Genomic DNA, 21,586 nt, shown 5'->3' on the forward strand with positions numbered 1-21,586 from the left:
TCCCTAATCTGAAGATCTGAAATCTGAAATCCTCCAAAATTCAAAACATTTTGAGAGCTGACTGCTCAAAGGAAATGCTCATTGGAGCACTTTGCATTTTGGATTAGGGATGCTGAACCAGTAAGTATATTGCAAATATTCCAAAATCCGAAAAAAAAATCCCAATTTGAAACTCTTCTGGTCCCAAGCATTTTGGATATGGGATATTCGACCTGTAGTTAGTATTTTGCCACATTTGCTTTATGAATATTAGACGATATTGTGGAATTACCTTTGTCCTATTAGATGTAATGATGGCATGATGACTATATAATTTTTTTCTTATCAATTAAAGATGCACATTGAAATATATATGGGTGAAAAAACACGAGGTCTGGGATTTGATTTTCAAATACTTCAGAAAATAAAGTAGGATGGATATAGATGAAAGAAGATTGGCAAAATATTTATAATTGAAGCTAGATGATGGACCGGCATTCTAAATATGTATATGTTTGAAGTATGAAAAATAAAAGGTAAAAACAAACAAAAAACACCTTTCTCCCTTCTATATTTTCACTAGTATAAGTAACTTCTATGTTGAGAATTTATTGTTTATTAAAGTAATGCATACTGTTTTGTTTTGCTTTGTTTTGAGACAGAGTCTCACTTTGTTGCCCAGGCTAGAGTGAGTGCCATGGTGTCAGCCTAGCTCACAGCAACCTCAGACTCCTGGGCTCAAACAATCCTCCTGCCTCAGCCTCCCGAGTAGCTGGGACTACAGGCATGCACCACGATTCTCGGCTAATTTTTTCTATATATATTAGTTGGCCAATTAATTTCTTTCTATTTATAGTAGAGATGGGGTCTCGCTCTTGCTCAGGCTGGTTTCGAACTCCTTACCTCCAGCCATCCACCGGCCTTGGCCTCCCAGAGTGCTAGGATTACAGGCATGAGCCACCGCGCCTGGCCTTTTTTGGCTTTTGAAGCATTTCTGACATAACTTTCCAGAAGGACCATTTCAGTTTATTCTAGAACAAGCCATGTCTAGACTACCAGTTGCAAATTGTGCCTTGTATTAAATGGTTGCTAGATTTTTTTTTTTTGGTATTTCAGTTCCAGGTGTCTTCTGTACTGATTTGTTCTTTAGTGATAATAAATCTATTATACGTTTAACGTGTATGAGTAGCTATGGTGGGGCAGGTACTAAATGCTACTCAAAGGCAAGAGCAAGTGATATATGCATGGGATATGGGGAGCGGCAAGAGCAACTTCTAGTGCTTAGAGTAAGTGTCTGGGAAGGATGTGGTAGCAAGAAGAACATGTAGGAAACGATTGGTGACAGAGCAGTTTGTGCAAATGGGAGTGGGCATATTGGACACATTTATGTGTGTCTGGTGTCTTTAGATTATGCCATTAATGGTAAGCATCCTTATAGAATATGGCATCTTGCCTAGTTAAAAGGGCTTCTGTGGGATTTCCATTGAAATGAGTGAGGCAGCGTAAATACTGTTGGCATTTTACACTTAACAAAACCTGGTACCCAGAGAGATTCAACTACTTTTCCAAAGTTATGAGGCTAGCAGAAGGGCTGCCACATGACCTTTTCCCCCAAATCGGTTTTAAGGAATTTGGTTAGTGGGAAGATGCATAGTCAATCTTATAGTTGTGAGAAGGTGTCAGACTAGGTCTTTGTCAACTATATATTCCCGCCTCCCCACCAGCTGATGGTTTATTTTTTGCCTTCTTCACGGTTTCTTCCCTGTTGTATCCTGGCAGTTGTTCAGGCTTCTGAGAGGAAGGTTAAGCTGAGGGATCTTCTGGATCCTGACCTTAGAGGTTGCATTTCTGAGTGCTCTAAACTTAAAGAAAACTCAGTCTGGGTTTTTTGTTTTTGTTTTTTTAATCACCTCTTAGGATCATTGACCTCTTTGTTCCTTTCTTTTTGAGTATGTAAAGAGTTAGAAGCAGTATATTCGTGACCATTTTCAGAACAATTCAGACATAAAGATGCCCTGAATTAGCTTTCTGTATTTGATAATAAAAGAGTCTAATCATTGACTGCAAAGATAAGGTTGATGGACTTTGGATTGCTGTGCTTATCAGTTTACCACTTGAGTTTGAAAACCAATTACTCATTGGCATGGCTTCAAGGGAACATTGACTTTAGACTTCAGATTTGAGTAACTTTAGTTATTAAAATCCAATGAACAAAATCCGCTGGTTTATAAACATGCAGTTTAAAACCATCCTCATTTACAGCTTTTAGAGCCAGAAGTCTGTCATTTTGGTAGGACCTACATGGCATAGTATTTTATGGAATTTCTGCAGGCTCTGAGGGAGCATTTAGCAGCTCCCGAGTTGGGCTGACATTTTCAATGCTTTTGTAGCATAAAGACAGACATGAGAGAAGTGTTGTAAACTGCTTCTAGTGAACAAAACCAAACACATTCAAGATGCCTAACTTCAAACAAATGAAAAATAGCTTGTGTAAATCCCTTGAGGTAGGTGAAGAATATGAAAAGAGAGTGCATTAAAGGGAGTGATGAAGAGTGTGTGTTATAATAATAACTGTCAGGAATGTTTGAATTCATCTTAATATGCATTGAGAAAAACCCGTGTATTGTTTTGCTGTTGACTATCATATCTTTACATAGTTTAATTCTTCAGTGTTTAAATTGTGCTGAAAACTGGTTTCTTATGGTTCATTGCATTATTTTGAAAGCAATTACAGAGTCATCAAATTGCAGTTCAGTTTCTCCCCTAATTTCTCATTATAACCATTTCCTTTACTCTTTAAAGAATGGTTGGGGTTGCCAAATGTTTAGAGGCTTAAAAAAAAAAAAAAAAAGAATGGTTGGGGAGCCATAACCTTTTTTTGGTCGAGGTGAGAGTTCTCAGAGAGGGTGTGGAGAGTTAAGAGAACTAGTTTGTGCAGGGTACAAAGATGGATAAGGATCCTGCTTCTCAAGTATTAATAGTTCACAGACGCTGAGGAGCAGAGGGACAATAGTTAAAATGAGCTTGGCCGCAAAGGGTAGTGGAGCCGGTAGGAGAAGCATCTCAAGCAGGCTTACATCCAAGGAAGACTTCATGGAGGAGAGAGGACATCTGAACTTGGCCTAGCTGACTGAGTTCAAGTGAGAGGAGAGAGAGTGGAGGATGGGGCAGGAGCTAGGTAGATTAGAGGGCAAGACCACACTTAATAATCTCAGTATTTTTGCTGAAATTGAGGATATTTGCTGAGCAGGGGGTTAGGAGGATGAGGCCCACCTGGGATAGTGGCTGTGGGATTTGGGAGGGAAGGGTCTGCCTGAGGCCTGAGACATGGCTGTGGGCCCAGGCCGTGGATCCAACCCCTGGCACTGATGCACATGTCCTAACACCAGGCAAATCTTTTAAGGAGCAGACATGGTGCCATTGTAATTTTGATCCAGGCTGAGATACAGTGCAGGAATTGGGGGTGAGGGTGTTTATGAAGGATTGTATCAGAATAATCAGCCTTAATAGGAAAGGGAGCAGGGCCTGGAAATCCCAGGGCTTGAGTCTAGACCCCTCTTTCACTCTGCTGCTGCTTTCAGAGGTTGAGTTCCCTATATTATACTAAAAATCTCAACACCATGGACAGTAGTCTGTGGAAATAGTAACAGTAATGTGACTTAGCAAGTTTTATTTTTTAAACCAAAAGACAAAGTTATCAAAAGCGTGGGGTCACAAAACCCAGCCTTTGGGTATATGAAACAGAGCGGGGTTTGGCCATCAAATTCTACCTGTTGCTTGTTTTTATAAATAAAGTTTTGTTGGAGCACAGCCTTGCTCATTCATTCACATATTACATATGGCTGTTTTTGCTCTATAATGGCAGAACTAAGTTGGTTGTGACAGATTGTGTGGCCACCAAAACCTAAAATATTTACTGTCTTTCCCCTTGCAGAAAAAGTTTACCAGCCTTCTATAAAGAGGCACAATTATTTGTTCTTCCAGAAGCATGTACAAGTCCTTTTTCAGATAGATGTGATATAGATATAAAATTCTGACTGTTATCAGGATAATAAGATTAATAGAATTTACTATACTGATTCATTGTGACAATGAAATTGGAGTATTTGGTGATTTCAGGAACCTTCTGTAGTTTAAACATTTCTTAGAAATAGAGCCACCTTTGCCCCTGGGTAAGCACTGGATGATCCTTTGGTAACAATAACATAAGTATAAGAGACGTAAGATCTGAATTTTTTGGGCCATGTTTTACTAAGAGCAGGTATGCTGATAAAGTTTTAGTTAGCCTTTACTAATAGTCTCTACGTATAAAAAGTTAGGAGAACTCTGTTAGGAGAAGTGTGGGGATTTCTTCAGGAAACAAACACACAAAAAGAAGACAGATAAAGAGAAAAGAGGGACAGAGAGAAAAAAGTCCTATAACTCCATGGGATGATAAAACTTGGCTAAGGGGCATGAAAGCCAGCAGATATCTGTAGAAAACACAGAAGGTAGAAAATTTCTGAGGTGGCCACTAGCCATGTGTACCTCCATCGACTTTGAAGGCAAAGCCACATGTGTGTTCTGTGTGTGAGAGCTAAGAATAGACATTAACATTACCTACCCTAGTACAGTGACCAAGGAAGTCATCAGGCTTGTGTTCTGTGCTATTTTGGGCTGCATTTCTAGCAACACCTATTGTATAGCATAAGGTGATATTCCTAATGATGATAATGCTTCATTAAATTGAGGATTAAAATGAAGTTCCATGTGCCTTGTCCAAGTTGGCTGTTACCTTCATGATCAAAAACACTAGAAGGATCTCCAAGTGTATTGTCTGTGTTCAGAAGTCTTCTTTGTAAGATTATTATTTTACTCTGTGGTGATAGATTGTTCATCCCCTAAGACTCATCTCCCTCCTCAATGCCCAGGCTTGAATGCCTCTATCATAACAGGCAGGGCAGTCTTCACTGGCTCCGTAGAGCCAGTGTGTTGCACCACAAATAGTTTAGCTTATCTTCATTGTCCGAGTTCCCACGGAGCAATTAGCCTTCTTTGGATGCTTTGTGTCCAGGTACTTCTTTCTTATCTTCTGAAATAAACCTATGAGATAGTATTTCATCAAGATTGAGAATTTCCTTTTCATGTAACCATCTTTTGTGATAGTTTTCTGCAGTTAACTGGAGGAAGATAGCCACACGCCTTGTTTGGGGACACTACCTTACCTGTGACCTTCAACTTATGCCATCTCATACTGCTATTGGATCTTTCAGACTATTTAGCTCTTGCTATGAAACTCAGCTCTTTACTGAATTGTGTTGCTCCCCCATTGCTGCTGCCTGCAGATCTCCAAAGGTGCCCACCCCTTCTCCTGTGCCAGCCTGGTACTCAGGGGCCTCCTACCCCGAGAGTGGCTGTTAGCCCACTGTGCAAGGATTTTCTCTAGTTTTTCAAAATCTTGTGCTGGCTTGAGTAACACAGTGAAGTTTTCCAGAAGCAACACTGGTATGTTTAGGAGATTGGGACTTGTCAAAATCATGTCCTGTGGGCTTCCCTCCTTCAATATGAATCATCACTTCCAGCTATTCCCAGGCTTTTCTAGGTCTCACACACTCACTTTCTCCTTGGGCTTTTCCACTTTCTCAGGAGACGTTTTCACTATGAATGACGGGAAGGTGACAGCAATGGTGCCAATACATTTAATACGGGCAGGAGGCGTATTCCTTTTGGGAAAACATCTGAGATAAATTTAACTACAGTCTATGTTCTCTGACCTAGATTTGTATACAACTGAAACACTTCTGCTGGTAGACATCATCATAGGGAGTTTTTGATTTGGACAGTGGATATTGGCTAAAAAAATTATTACAGAAAATATTTGGAAAATAAGTACCAAAAATGAAGGACACCTGTATTTATTCATGTGTCTATTCTGTAGGAGACTCTGAGTCCACTGATGGCTCTGAGTCCACTGTATCATTTCTTATACACTCTCTAGCCTCAATCTCTAACATAGTATCTGCTGTAAAGAATGCACCTACCCCTGGCAACCGATAACTGACATCTGTGACTATAAAACTTACGTGAAACTTGAGGATAGCTAACTCAACCTCATGAGACTGAACCAAATGTAAAAAAAAAAAAAAAAAAAAAAGAATGCACCTAAATAATTATAGAATTGATGATGGAAAAATAGCCTGGGGCTACATCTTGAAGTTTCCTGAATGTTTTTCATTGTTTTCTGTACATCTTGGATAAAACTTGAGATTATTTTAATAGGAAGTGATAGTATCAGAGTTATGCTTTAGAAAGTGTGGACTGGTTACAAGAAGAAGCTTGGAAAATGCTTTGGATGAGGATGAGGGAGGGGTTCTAGTAACCTCCAGTGTGCATTTTTCTGAATTCTAGTACTTCAGGACAGCAATTTTCCAATCTTTTCAGTCTCAGGACACCACTACACTCTAAATAATTATTGTGGCCCTCAAAGAGCTTTTGTTTAAGTAGGTTCTATCTCATATCTCGGAGAATGCTATATTTGGATTTAAAAAAATATAAGTAGGTTATATCTACTCTTATTATTATATTATAAATCAAAAGTGACACTACTTCAAATATTCATTAAAGACAACCCAGTACATATTTTTATAAAATGTTATTGTATTTCTCCAAATAAAAAATTTAGTAAGAAGAGTTACATTTTTTACATTTGTCAGATCTCTTATGTCTAGCTTAATAGATGATTCCTTTTTTTTTTTGATATGGAGTCTTGCTCTGTCACCTGGGCTAGAGTGCTTTCCACGCTCACAGCAACCTTAAACTCCTGGGCTCAGGTGATTCTCCTGCCTCAATCTCCCTAGTAGCTGGGATTACAGGCACCTGCCATGATAATTGGCTAATTTTTCTATTTTTAGTATAGATGGGGTCTCACTCTTGCTCAGGCTGAGTGATCCTCCCACCTTGGCCTCTTGGAGTGCTAGGATTATAGGCATGAGCCACTGCTCTTGGCCAATAGATGATTCTTATCTGCATTTAATCTATTATGGTGTCATGTAGCCTCTGGAAACTGCATGTTACACTCATGTGAGAATGAAAGTGAAAAAGGCAAATAATAATGTCCTGCTATAATTATATAAATAGTTTTGATGTCAGAGAGCCTCCGATAGGATCTGGGTGTTTCCCAGTGGTCACGAGACAACACTTCAAAAACTACTGCCAGAAGATATTTAGCAAATGATGACTCCTTTGATCTCATTGTACATCGAGGATGCAGAGATCTTGAAGCAAGGTAAGTGTTCTGTCCTTTTTCACTGACCTTCGGGTATCTGCATCCCTGATATGCTCTTCAAAGAGCTTATCACATTCAGAGACAGTGGTTCTCAAACTGGAAGCCATGGAGTTCATTAGGGAACATCATGTCACTTAATCTTTCATATAAATGAGGCAAACTTTGAGAAGTGGACAGTAGACTTAACAGATGAAATCACATCTGCATCTCAAAATATATAAAAATATTTCAGGAAATTGTACTTCTAAGATTTTCCTTTAATATTAATTTGGTAGCTTATTGCTTTTGTCATCTTCAGGTATTTATTAATGGACAAGTGATATAAAATTCAAAACAGTTTGAAAAATATTGTGGCACCTCTTAAGATAAAAAATGTAATTTTCTTATTTTATATATTTCCTCTTGAGAGCTGGGGAAATTGTTTTTGTTATTCCTGCACTGGCAGATGGGTGGTTGGGGTCCTCTTATTTTTTTTTTTACCTTTCTTCATCTTCTTTTTTTTTTGGTTACCCCTCTTAGCATTTTCTCTTTTTAGTTTTCTTCATAATCTATAGGTATAACTTATATATATTTTAAGGTAAAAATGTATAGGTAAATGTAAAGGTAAAAATATAAATGTCAAACATATAAAAACTAGAAAGTATTCTATAAGAGAAAATTAAAATCACTCATATTCCTGGCATTTTTGACAACTGCTGTCAAAAATAGTTTTTTATATTTCCTTCCAATGTTTTTTCTCTACTAATACTCCTCCATGCTTGTATTTTTAGGAAACATTTGTGTGTAATGAACAGAGTTTGGTCTTGTCTTTTTTCCCTCCCATTCGGACACATGTGAATGCTTCCCCACGATGGTAGATGTTCTTCAGTAGGATGATTTGAAATTTATCTTATTTGTATTGTTTTTATTGGTAGGATAGTTTTCACTGGCAGAGTAAAGCAGATACATCTAACGTGAAGAGGGATGTCGGTGGGTGGTGGAGGCAGGGAGAGAGTGACAGTTCCTGGTTGTGTGCTGGTCACTGTGGGGTAGGGCAAAGTCCACACGGGATCATTGCTGACCCCAGAGAGTGGCCCTTTGTCAGACTCTCACTGCCTCATTTTCTGTCCTTTCTCTGTAGCCTTTTGAGAAAGAAAGCTGTAGTAAGTAGCTCAGTATATTTGACCTATTTTCTTATATAATCAAAGTCTGCCATCCCTAGCCATGACAGTCAGGAAAGCTCTGTGTCTGCATCTGTAAAGGAAAGGGGTTGAATTAACAACTCTTGGAGGTTCCTCCTGGCTCAAAAATGTTTGCTTTTTCATAAGCCACATTTCTTTGAGACGGTGAACTGAATTATTTAATAATGAATTTTTGTAAGTTTCAGATTTATTTTATATTAGAATTTTGTCAAATCAATGGCCCCTTTATAAGAAATCTGTTAGCTGAGGCATGGGAATCTTTTCATACCAAGGTTTTAGTCTCAATGGCATTAAGTTTGTAGGTCTTCCCCTCCAAATGGGGTAGCTTTAATACCATTATCCACTAGGTGGTGCTAGTGGACAGTAAATTTATCTAAGGCTCTGTGTTTCCAGATGAGGTACAACAGTTTAACTGTTTGAGGAGAATTCCTTTCTATTTTATATTTTTATCACGTCAGGATATCATTTATCCTGAAATAAGAAATAATTTGAATCCAGAACACTAACTGCCCAAATTTCACATCTGAGGCAAACATATCGTCATCTTAGACATGTTTTGATGCAGAGAGAGCTGTTGCCTTGTGGGATTGTCACTTTCAGATTTTAGTTGTGTGAAACTAGGTTTCTAGGTAATCAAAACTCATTATCTTCTGGCATGTTACAACTGCTCTGTAGTGAATGAAGTCTTAGCCTGCATGACTCCAAATGTTGCCATCCAGACAGGAGAGGTGATGGAAGTACAACTTTATTGGTCACATTGCGTCCAAAATGTTCCATTAGTTCTGGAAGCTGTGTTCAGAGGGGTGTTGCCAGAGCATTAAGGCTGGGATGATATAGGGATTGTGGATGGAAGAGCAGTGAGAGCCCATGTGGCTGTTGTCCTTGAGTGTGTTGCAAGTGAGAGGGTTAGGTGTGGGAACAGTCAGTCTGTCTCTGGAAATAACGTCCTAAGGAATAAATCTCCCCCAGAGCAGATTGGGCAGCCACTTGAGGTAGGGAGATACTGACCTTGGAATGTTCACATAGAGACTATCTGATCTTATGTCAGGAATATAACATAAAATTGCATTGGATAGGATGTGGGGTAGAATTGGTCATTTCTGTTTTAACTCTTCTCTTTACCTCTCAACTGTTAAACTTCACAATTGAACTATACTTAAATGTTTACTAAAGTATTAAATTGATAAGCCAACAAATATGCATGGAGTACCTCTGAGTGGTCTGTGAATTCCTGAGAATTGTCAGGAATAGCGGGTGTTTGCCAGTGCAGGGTGCCTACTGGTTAGCTGGAGAGTCATGAATGGTTTCCCTAAGGGATAAATAACACGTGCAGTGCAAGGTGAGGGGCGAGGATGGTAAGACTCCTGTGAGTCCTGGATGATGAGTGTGTCTGGAGGGGTGGATTTCTGTGGGAAGTGTTAGGGACACAGCAGTGAGAATTAATGAAGGGGAAAGAACATGAAACTCAAAGGTTACAAACTATAGTTTTAGTGCTGAATTTGGATGGCGATCATAGTCATTGAGGATTTCAGCTGGAAGGAATCTTGGAGATCATCTGATAGCCAACACGATTATGGATGAGGAAACTCAGACTGAAATGCTAGGCTTTGTCCTAGATGACCCCTACTTTGTGGCAGAGTCAAGAGATCCCCTTTCCCATTCTCTCTCTACACTTGGAGATGGTCACTAGGAAGGATGGTTAGAGCTTTGAGCTGCTGTGTACTCGGGAGCTCTTAGGCTAGTGTCTGTCAAGGTCTCCACTGGTCAGAAGGGTGCTTCCCCCACAGCAGGCCTTGCCTGAGGTTTACACAAGGACTTTGGTAAGTTGTGCCACTCTGAAGCACGGTTACTGCTTTGGATCTGATCTTCCCTATTTTCACAAAAAAGAAGATGCAGGTAATCTAGATTTTACCTTAATTATGACTTTTTTTTTGAGACAGAGTCTCACTTTGTTGCCCAGGCTAGAGTGAGTGCCGTGGCATCAGCCTAGCCCACAGCAACCTCAAACTCCTAGGCCCAAGCCATCCTCCTGCCTCAGCCTCCCAAGTAACTGGGACTACAGGCATGCACCACCATGCCTGGCTAATTTTTTCTCTATATATATTAGTTGGCCAATTAATTTCTTTGTATTTATAGTAGAGACAGGGTCTCGCTCTTGCTCAGGCTGGTTTCGAACTCCTGAGCTCAAAAGATCCACCCGCCTCGGCCTCCCAGAGAGCTAATTATGACTTTTTAAGATATGAAAGCGAGTGTGTGTTTTTTTTAAGGGGGAAATTATAAATAGGTGGAAAGATACAAGTAATCTTGTCAAAAAGGGACTATTGATGTACAACTTCTACAACTTCTATTTCTAGAATCTATTTTACAAATGATCTGATATATGGGCCAATGTTTATGTATCAAAATTATTTTTTAAAAAATTAGAGCATATTCTACAGGTGGTTTGTGGTCAAAAAAAATTAAAAAAAAAATTAGAGCATAGAGTATAAAACAATCTATATGTCAAAAAGGAAAATAGTGATGCAAATTGTTATAGCCATGGAGTAATATATATAGTAAAATAAATGTTAGGAAAATATTCATAATACATTGGTAAGTAAGTAACCCCAGATAACCAGTATAGATATATCCCCAGGATCATGGAATGCCCACTCTGGGTTTCCAGTGTTGTATACAGTCTCTCTCATCATCCCCTTGCCCAAGAGTAGAGAGCCGCGGGTCTGGCTGAGACGGGGGAGGCCATGGAGCTGCTTTCATACACCAGCATCCTAGCATGGACTCCTCAAAATAAGTCAGCCCCTGTCAATGGGCTTTTGGGGTTCTCAGGAGCGGTGTTGGAGCCATGAATGCCAGGAGTCTAATTATATCATACTTATAAATATATTTTTTAGAGAAAGATGTCACTTAAAATGAAAAAATAGTTTTCTCTTGTTTGCAGGTTTATACGTTTGATTTTTCAAAGCTTATTTTCCAAATGTTTTATAGTGAGGAAATACAGTTCAATATTCAGAAAATTATTGTTTTCCATTTCCATTGATGAATTAATATGCCTATGTATATGATCTAAAATTTTACCCTGTGAAGAATGAAAATGAGACCATTAGAAATACCTTAGGCTGTTTTTCTTTATGAGGAATCAAAAGGAAACTCAACAGTACCAGCCGTTCACCAAGTCTTATGAGAGTGTGTTAAATCTAAAATTGTTTTAAGTGAGAAATAGCAGCAGTAGAGGAAATGAAGCAAGGTGGAAAAAGCAAATAACTGGGAGAAGCAGAAGAGAAAGTACACAGAATCCTGTAGAGGGATTAGGAGGAACAGATATATTCTTTATCTAAATTCTGAGTTGGCTCTGATGGAATGAATTAAAAAAAAATTGAGATTTTGGGGGGATTAGTGATTAAGAAAAGGCCTAAGTCTAGCTCATACTTTGGTCCCATTGGAGAGCTAAGTGGTGTCTACTTTTCCTTTTGTAGAATCACAATAGTGTCATACACTGATATATTAGTTTCTTTCCTTAAGAATTAACCAATGAATGGGAGAAGTGGGTACTGATGGGTTTGCTTACAAAGGAGGAAATATATCAATCAGACATTATTTTGCTGTCAGAAATAGAGTCAAAATCAATGGCTGAAACAAATTAGGCATTTAGTTTTCTTTCATGTAAAAAATTTTTTTTAAAGCAAGCAAGAAAATGAGGTTTATTGAGCAGAGTAAGATAGGATTATAGAGCAAGAGCAAGGTATAGGTTTATAGAACATGATACGTGTGTCACAGATGATGATCAGACCCATTGTCACAGCAAAGGGAGAGCAAAAGAAAGGGGCCAAAAAGAGTCATGTAAAAATTTGAGGCAGGTAGTCTAGGGGCTAGCGTGTTGGTTTCATGATATTGTTTTAGACCTATACTCTTACCAATTTCTTGTGCCATCTTTATGATGAGATCCTTAACCTCATGCTCTCCTGTTGGATGCCTAAGTTCTTATAACCATGTCTGAATGTCTGGTGGAAGGAGAAGGAATGGTGGGCAAAGGACACAAGGCTTGTGCCTGCTGGGGCTGCCCTTTCAAAGCTGTCGCCTGGAGCCCTACCCAGTGATGACTGCACGTATATTTCATTGGCCAGAGCCATGTACCATTTCTATCTGTAGCTGCAAGGGAAGCTGAAAATGCAGATTTCATCCAGCTGCATTGCTCTTTCAGTTAAATGGGGTTCTGTGTGTAAGGAAGGTGAAATTATATGCTGAGTACTTAGGCAGTCTCTGCTATAAAAGTTTATTATAAGACGTAATGATTTTTGAAATGCTGTATTATACTGTATTAAAATATAGTTTAAAGAGTTGAATGAGTCCAGGAGCATTATAGTCTTGAAAACATGAATAAATAAGATGATTGCTTTTCATTTTCTATATGTAAAAATAACTTGTCAGGTTCTAAGCATGGGATTTTATCATGTTATTAAATGTTGAAATAATTGCTTCATTCAGGGATTCATATAGTTTGGGTCTCTTTTAGGATTTTCTGCAAGGGCCACTTGTAGGTGTGTAAAATAAAGTTAGCAATTCTATTCATTATTTCCATGATTTTTTTTGAATAGAATGCATGCCTGTGAGATTCACAAATCTTGTACTTGGCATTATTTCTAAATCTTCTTCTTCACAAGTAGTCCTTTAAACAAACAAATGGAAAGCTTAGTGACCAAATTACTGACTTTCCATTCTAGGTATTGGGAGACAGAGGGAAGTTTTCCTCTCCTCAATTGTATAAAAAGGATATAGTTCAGAGCTGACTTCCTGGCTCACTGTTTGGCCATATGGCTTCAGAAGCAGTAAAGCCAGTGTAGGTTAGAGGTTTTCATCTTCATCTTGAATCCTGACTCCATGATTATGAGCTGTGAGATCTTGGGCAAGTTATCTGTGCTACAGTTCCCTCATTTATAAAATGGTGCTGATAATAGCTGATAGCAGTGTTTGTCTTGTAGGGTAAAATGAGATAACATAAATAAAACACCTTGTATAGGGCCTGCTCCCTGCTATGTGCTAAATAAATGTTGGCTGCTGCAGGTGGCAATATTAAAGCAAAGCAAGACAATAATCCTGAGGCCATAATGAGATATTCAGTAGCTGATTCAGACCGAGAGAATTGCGAAGAATTCTGTTCTGCAGTTGTCATTGTGAATTGTCCAACCTATAGCCTAAGAAATTTATACTTTTTACCATGCGTGAGAGGCATGAAAGATGTTTATTTAGAAGTCACTGCTCTGCTAGAGAAGGTTGCTGCAAAATACATAAATAAAAAGCAAAACAAAACAAGAAGTGACTACTTAACAAAATGCCCGTGGTGTTTTCAAGAAATGTACCACCATCCTATTGTCAGCAAGGTCCTACAGTGTGAGGTACCAGGACAAAAATGGTGTCATGGGATGTGACTGAGGAGATAGTCTCTTTTTCATAATTTAAAAAATCATCTTATTGAAATGTAATGTCTGATTACATAGATACACCATATGTAATTTTTAAAGCATAATGATACATGGGATACTGAAAACCCACCATACAGTCAACATCCATGATACTGCTCATGGACTGCTCTTTCATAGTCCTTCCCTGCCACGCTACCCCTGTCACTCTGTGGGGGCCAGAATTTGTGTTTGATTTCTTGCCATGTACAAATTAGTTTTTTCACACCATATATTTTAAAACAATGCATTTAGTTTGGCTTATTTCTGACCTTATTAAAAATAGTGCCATTTGGCCGGGTGCGGTGGCTCACGCCTGTAACCCTAGGACTCTGGGAGGCAGAGGTGGGTGGATCGCTCAAAGTCAGGAGTTCAAAACCAGCCTGAGCAAGAGTGAGACCTGGTCTCTACTATAAATAGCAAGAAATTAATTGGCCAACTGAAAAAATATATAGGCCGGGCGTGGTGGCTCACACCTGTAATCCTAGCACTCTGAGAGGCCGAGGCGGGCAGATTGCTCAAGGTCAGGAGTTCAAAACCAGCCTGAGCAAGAGCGAGACCTTGTCTCTACTATAAATAGAAAGAAATTAATTGGCCAACTAATATGTATAGAAAAAATTAGCTGAGCATGGTGGTGCATGCCTGTAGTCCTAGCTACTTGGGAGGCTGAGGCAGGAGGATCGCTTGAGCCCAGGAGTTTGAGGTTGCTGTGAGCTAGGCTAATGCCGTGGCACTCACTCTAGCCTGGGCAACAAAGTGAGACTCTGTCTCAAAAAAAAAAATATATCTATCTATCTATCTATCTATATATATATGTGTGTGTGTGTGTGTGTGTATGGAAAAAATCAGCCAGGCATGGTGGCGCATGCCTGTAGTCCCAGCTACCTGGGAGGCTGAGGCAGGAAGATCGCTTGAGCCCAGGAGTTTGAGGTTGCTGTGAGCTAGGCTGGCGCTGCAGCACTCTAGTCAAGTCAACACAGTGAGACTCTGTCTCAAAAAAAAAAAAAAAAATACCATTTTATGTAGTCTTTTGGGACATTGACTTTTTTCCCCCATCTATGTTTCTTGGTTGATCCATATTATAATTTCTTTCCTCCCCCCCTCCCTTCCTCCTTTTTCTTTTCTGACAAGGTCTTGCTCTGTTGCTGGGGCTAAAGTACGGTGGTGTCATCATAGCTCACTGCAATCTCAAACTCCAGGGCTCAAATGAGCATCCTTCCTCAGTCTCCTGAGTAGCTGGCATTACAGATGTATGCCACTATGCCCAGCTCATTTTTCTATTTTTTGTAGAGATAGAAGTCTTTGATATGTTGCTCAGGGTTGTTGCAAATCCTGGACTCCTGGGCTCCTCCCACCGTGGCCTTCAAAGTACTGGGATTATAGGTGTGAGCCACCACCCCCCAGCCTGATAGATATTATTCTATGAGCTATTGTTCATTCATTTTCATTGCTGTGCAATATTCCATTTTGTGAATATACCTTTTAGTTTTTACTCTCTGGGTAGGCGACCCCCCTCCCTCCCTCCCTCCCTTTCTTCTGTCCTTTTATATTCATTTCATATTCTTTAGTTTCTCTCTGATAATTCAATATTGATGGTCCCACTGGGGGGTGGATTGGAGAGTCTGAATGATTTGCTTCTGCTAACTTTCTCCAGTGTTGGCTTGCCTTCCTGTATGCATGGCGACCTTTGGTTGTTTCCTTAGGCTTGGTCTTAATTTTTGGAATATTTTCAGATCTAATTGAAGGATGCTTTTCTCTTAGGAGAATTGGGCTTACACCTCTCTGGAACCAGGACTCCATTAACCTCAAACCCTCAACGAATCTAGACTCGAGGCAGGAGTCTTAGACTGTCTGCAATCTTTTATTTGCCTGGAAGTTTCCCCCTTTTTTCTTCTCTTTGCTTTTCTTACTCCTATGTACCTTTAAGGTGAACAGTCTATCTTTTTATATAGCACTTTTTTTTTTGCAGAATTATTTTGTTTCTTTCAAAACTTGCTTTGTGCTGGTTATTGTCTAGAATTCTAAAATGAAAAAGCACTGCTGTAAAATTGTAGGCATTTGGTATGTAAAAATGCAAAAAGGAAAAAAAAGCTGTTTTAAAAGTAAAGAGTTCAGGGAATGTAAGGCAATTTTATAGAAAGGAAGAAGCAAAAAGAACTATCATGTCAAACATTGTAATTAACTTTAAAGCAAAATGAATTCTAATTTTATTCATATTGGCTAAAGATCCTAAGGAAACCCTTAGTCTATTTTAATATGTGAAAGAGAGCGTTCATTTTAGTTATCGAAAGGCACAATTTTCTTATATTATGGAGAAAAGACTATACATTATAGTATGAAATGGATTGAATTTTGAAATCTTTAAAGAACTAACCAAATTTTATTTTTCTTCATGTGCATTACCTTTGAAACTTCAAGGGCTGGTTACAGCCATATGAATTCATGACAGTAATTTACATTAGCCTAGCTTTAAGTTACTAGCAAATAAGTGGAGTTTGGTGGATGGTCTTTTGTTTGAAACACAGTACTCTAGTCTGGGCTGTGATAAGGGCCATAGAGAGGGATAACATAAGCCAAAAGAGGAAAAGCATAAATTTTTTGTTAAATGCTTAAAAATAAATATTCTTGGCTGGGCGCGGTGGCTCATGCTTGTAATCCTAGCACTCTGGGAGGCCGAGGCGGGCGGATTGCTCCAGGTCAGGAATTCAAAACCAGCCTGAGCAAGAGCAGGACTCTGTGTCTACTATAAATAGAAAGAAGTTAATTGGCCACCTAATATATATAGAAATAATTAGCCGGGCATGGTGGCGCATGCCTGTAGTCCCAGCTACTAGGGAGGCTGAGGCTTGAGCCCAGGAGTTTGAGGTTGCTGTGAGCACGGCACTCACTCTAGCCTGGGCAACTAAGTGAGACTCTGTCAAAAAAAAAAAGAGTATTCTTTTTACCTAAGTAAAAATATTTAAAACTTTAAAAAATACTGCTTCTCTACAGTAATGTGTCAATGAGCAACACCATGTCACAATGCTGAGTTGTAAAAATGGGAGCAGGAGCAGTATTTATGAGGGGATTGGTTACAAAAAATTATTATTTGCTGGACAGACAACACATTTGCTACTAGGAGATTGACTACTGTGTTTTAATTTTGAAACAAGGAGTCCTGTAAGTTACTGAGTACCTTACTTCCATCTGTAAAATGAGGGTGTTTTGCTTTTGTTTTCCTGTCATGGGGATTGTCCCACTGCTTTTCAGATCCTGCATTAATAAAAAAAATACTAAGCACCTACAGAGGCTCAAGACTTGGTATTACTTTTTGGTTTGTTGTTGGGTATAAAGAAAATGTTACTGTTCTTTTTCTTGAAGCTATTTACTAAGTTAAAGAGATTTTTGTATAGATTGTCTTGTTTATTCTTTTTTTTTTTTTTTTTTTTTGAGACAGAGTCTCACTTTGTTGCCCAGGCTAGAGTGAGTGCCGTGGCGTCAGCCTGGCTCACAGCAACCTCAATCTCCGGGGCTCAGCGATCCTACTGCCTCAGCCTCCCGAGTAGCTGGGACTACAGGCATGCGCCACCATGCCCGGCTAATTTTTTGTATATATATTTTTAGTTGGTCAATTAATTTATTTCTATTTTTGGTAGAGACGGGGTCTCGCTCAGGCTGGTTTCGAACTCCTGACCTTGAGCAATCTGCCCGCCTCGGCCTCCTGTCTTGTTTATTCTTAATAGTCCAGTGAATCCAGTGGAGGGGAGTACAAGTCTTGTTAGTAGGTATAAGAAATATCCCCACCTCTACAGTTAGTAAATTTTGAGAAAAGCAATTTATAATAAATGGGTGCTAGTTGTGTTAGCCCTTGGAGAGACCAAGAGCACAGCATCTAAGTATAACTTATTGATGGCATTTTTGAAGTAGAGGAAACACTGTTATCTGGCTCATCTGTGATCTCATTTGAGTCAGGGATAGACCTAGAAACTTTAGTGTCCTTAACAGGCTCTTTCAGTATTTTCTTGGAGTCTTCCAGCATCTACATAGTGGATTTTCTTCTTCTTTTTTTTTTTTTTTAATAATTGGATTTTCTAATGAAGTGCAATTTCCCCCTGTGAATTCTTGCATTTCAGAAATCTCTGTTCATCATTATAAGTCCAGCTTGGAGCTGGATGTGTGACACTGAAACTCAGGAGAGAGATGGGGCTCTTAATAGATTTGGAAATCAGTCCCTTGGGGATAATATTGAAGGTGCTGAGCATGATGGCAGGAAATGGGGAGGAAAAGGACCATAGGTTTGATTTTGATGTTGCTGAGGATGGAATGTAGAGTGATGACAGTGAAGATGTGGAAAGCATTAGGTGAAAGAGTGACAGGTTAATGGTTTAAAACCAATATTGGGGAACAAGGGCTGTATAGACTCTTCCTCTTCTATATGGAAGGCATCATAAAAATATGATTAGTAAGAATTGTTTATGTGAATTGATCAGTTGCTTTTCTATAGCCTGCTAGGCTTTTATGTAAAGCAAAGGAGAAAGCAGCCCCTGTACTATGTACAATAGAGTGAAGAACATCTTGACTGTTTTCTGTCTTCACTTGGGAGTGTTTTAGTGGTCATCCAGGGTTGCTTTCACATCCTCAGGCATGCTTTCACATCCTCAGGCATGATATTGTAGCAGTTTCTCATGTTTATGTGCAAGTGGTTATAACTATTCTACATGATAGACAAAGCTTGAATGCGTTATGTCACCCTTGATGCAGTTCACAGAATTGTAAGAATTTGGCTAATGTACCTGGCAAGTGGCTAAACTCTAGCAGAACCTCCTCGTCATTCTGCTGCCTTGCAGAGAATCTTCTTAAGAAGTCTTGAAGTTTTTGTCTGGGCCATGCTAGATCCCACTTATTTTACAGCAGTTTATTCTGTTTTCACAATTATTCAGACTTTGCATTTTCCATTTTTACTGTGTTTGTCTTTCTTTGGCCATTTGCATATTGGATTCCCACACAGTGTTGGAACAGGCAAATACAACATGCATATAGAGTGAATTCCTGTTAGGTTCATGCCACTTGTATAGTCTCACTCCAGTTACTAGACACATTTATGGAGTACCTGATACAGCTATTTAGTGTTGGGAAAATATATGATTGGCTTTAAAGTAGTTTTCTCTGCTCCAAGCTCACAATCACTAACTTTCTATTTACAGCCTGCTTCTAAACTCCTGCTTCCTTTATGTCTTTTAAATTATTGTAATAAGTGTGGGCTCTTTAATGCCTGCTGCCTTTTTGCATACATGGCCAGAAATGTATTTTGTTTGATCCACATGGTTTTAGAAGTTGGTTAATGTCACATAAGATTTGAATTTTAGGCTTCACTTAAAAAATTGCAAGATCAGGCAGCATTCCCAGTGACAGCAGTAGGCAGTAGCTGAGTAATGGCTGTGTCCTTTGACTAGTAGGTTGTCTCCAAATACAGCATCCTCCCTTTTCTTGACATATACCTGGCTGTTTCCCTCATTGACATTACATCTCTGACTCTGTAGGTGCCTGAGTTTGCACCTCCTGCTTTATTGCCCAGCTCTTCACTTCCTGCTGTCCTCTTGGAACCTTCTTTGAGGTTGGGCAGGGATTGTGAACCCCAGGAATATCACTCAAAGAAACTTTGGTCCTGGGACCCCCTTCCCTCTTCACATTTTAAAAACCGTTTAGTTAGACATGTTTTTGAAACATTTTTACATGTATTTTGCAGTCCTGTCCAATCTGTGTAACTGTCCTATAAGGTAGGCAAGCCTGGATTTCTGTACTGTTGGGAAGCCTTAGCATCCCCCTTCTGGGAAGGGTTTGTTTTTTGAAACTAGTTCCAATGAAAGACTGGACCTTTATTAGGGTTCTTTCAACGTGGCTACAGTCCTGTCATGGCCCATGGCCTTGAACCCTGGTCACAGCTGTGCCATGAAAGGCCATTGAGAAACTATTAGATCCCATACTGGTGAGAGGTGGATCTAGCATTTGGTTGGATAACTTTTGGCTCCAATATAGCATGCTGCTATTCTGATATTGGGCCATTCTGTGAGGTTGGCATTCTCCATTCCATTTTACTATTTTCTGGGTGAGTGCACAAGGAATGTGTTTGCTAAGCATGATTTCCATTAGATTACAAATTGTCTCCTTTTTAAAAAGCCCATTCTGTGTTAATCGGTACATTGGGTGGTTTTGTGAAGTTTGATCATATCTTCACTCATTTTCCTAGTTTTATTTTGTTAGTCTATCTTCATGTACAATTGGTTTTTTTTTTTTTTTTTTTGAGACAGAGTCTCACTTTGTTGCCCAGGTTAGAGTGAGTGCTGTGGCGTCAGCCTAGCTCACAGCAACCTCAATCTCCTGGGGTCAAGCGATCCTACTGCCTTAGCCTCCCGAGTAGCTGGGACTACAGGCATGTGCCACCATGCCCAGCTAATTTTATATATATATATATTTAGTTGGTCAATTAATTTCTTTCTATTTATAGTAGAGATGGGGTCTCGCTCTTGCTCAGGCTGGTTTTGAACCCCTGACCTTGAACAATACGCCCACCTCGGCCTCCCAGAGTGCTAGGATTACAGGCGTGAGCCACCACGCCCGGCTGGTTTTATTTTGTTTGTTTTTTTTTTTTTTTTTTTTTGAGACAGAGTCTCACTCTGTTGCCTGGGCTAGAGTGCCGTGGCATCAGCCTAGCTCACAGAAACCTCAAGCTCCTGGGCGAATGATCGTACTGTCTCAGCTTCCTGAGTAGCTGGGACTACAGGCATGCACCACCATGCCCGGCTAATTTTTTCTGTATATTTTTAGTTGTCCAGCTAATTTCTTTCTATTTATAGTAGAGACAGGTTCTCGCTCTTGCTCAGGCTGGTCTCGAACTTCTGAGCTCAAGCAATGCTCCCACCTCGACCTCCTAAAGTGCTAGGATTACAGGCGAGAGCCACTGCGCCCGGCCTTGTCCCTCAGTCCTGTAGTGACTGAGCACAGTTACTGTAGTGAAAGCCCAAGATGGCTTGTTCTTCAGCCAGCTCCTGACTTTGGTTGAAGTATTTAAGATTTAGGAGTTCTTTTACACTGCTATTTGATTGCTGATAAGGGGAAGATACAGTGATTGAAAGGAATCGTCCCTGATAAAGTTCTCAGTTATACCTGTGTTGCACAAATCATGGTCCAAAGATGAGTTATTTTCGAAAACAGTTGCAGGGTACATAGACAAATGGAGCAGGACAGGGCTAGAATGCCAACTGCATATTTGGGGTGAAGGGATACGGGAGCAGGGGAGAAAAAAGCTGCCTGCTGGAGGTCAGGTGAGTTATGAATATTGCTGTAGTACTTGCTGAACACTTTGTGAAGGAGCTTTGTTAGATCAGGACTGAATCTGGGAGGAAGAATTTGTCTGCAAGTGTGGGCTGATGTGCATTCTTTCTGTTAAGACTTGATGGCTTTAAGCTTTGATGGGCGTGGCAAATTCTGATCTGTTATTGTGGGGCTTGTTTGTAGCCGTTTTTGTTTTTTTTTTTTTTTTTTTTTTTTTTGTCCTTCAGACTGCTTTTTACACTAAATCAGCTCTATCATCAGCCCTCAAGAGAAGTAGCTTGCATTATAAGCTTAACCAATGTTTGTGTAGGATGGTTGTGCCCCTGGTAGGAAGAATGCAGCAGGTTTGTGTGTTTACCATTCCTCAATTTTAGCTCCTTGGGTCTTGGATCTTGTCA

The 21,586-nt window shown here is 39.6% G+C and overlaps 1 protein-coding gene across 5 annotated transcripts in view; it reads left to right on the forward strand.

The window, feature by feature from the left end:
- Positions 1-21,586, forward strand: part of KDM4C (lysine demethylase 4C) — a 367,466-nt gene that overhangs the window by 54,161 nt on the left and 291,719 nt on the right. The window contains exon 1 of one of the 5 annotated variants that reach the window (XM_012738409.3): positions 7,099-7,243. The exons of the other annotated variants lie outside the window; for them this stretch is intronic. The gene's annotated coding sequence lies outside the window, so the exon portion shown is untranslated. Of the gene's footprint in view, positions 1-7,098; positions 7,244-21,586 lie in introns of those variants that run through there. 5 annotated transcript variants of the gene reach the window in all.

The sequence above is a fragment of the Microcebus murinus genome, chromosome 12, assembly GCF_040939455.1.
Source record: "Microcebus murinus isolate Inina chromosome 12, M.murinus_Inina_mat1.0, whole genome shotgun sequence".
In the NCBI taxonomy this organism is placed as follows: domain Eukaryota; kingdom Metazoa; phylum Chordata; class Mammalia; order Primates; family Cheirogaleidae; genus Microcebus; species Microcebus murinus.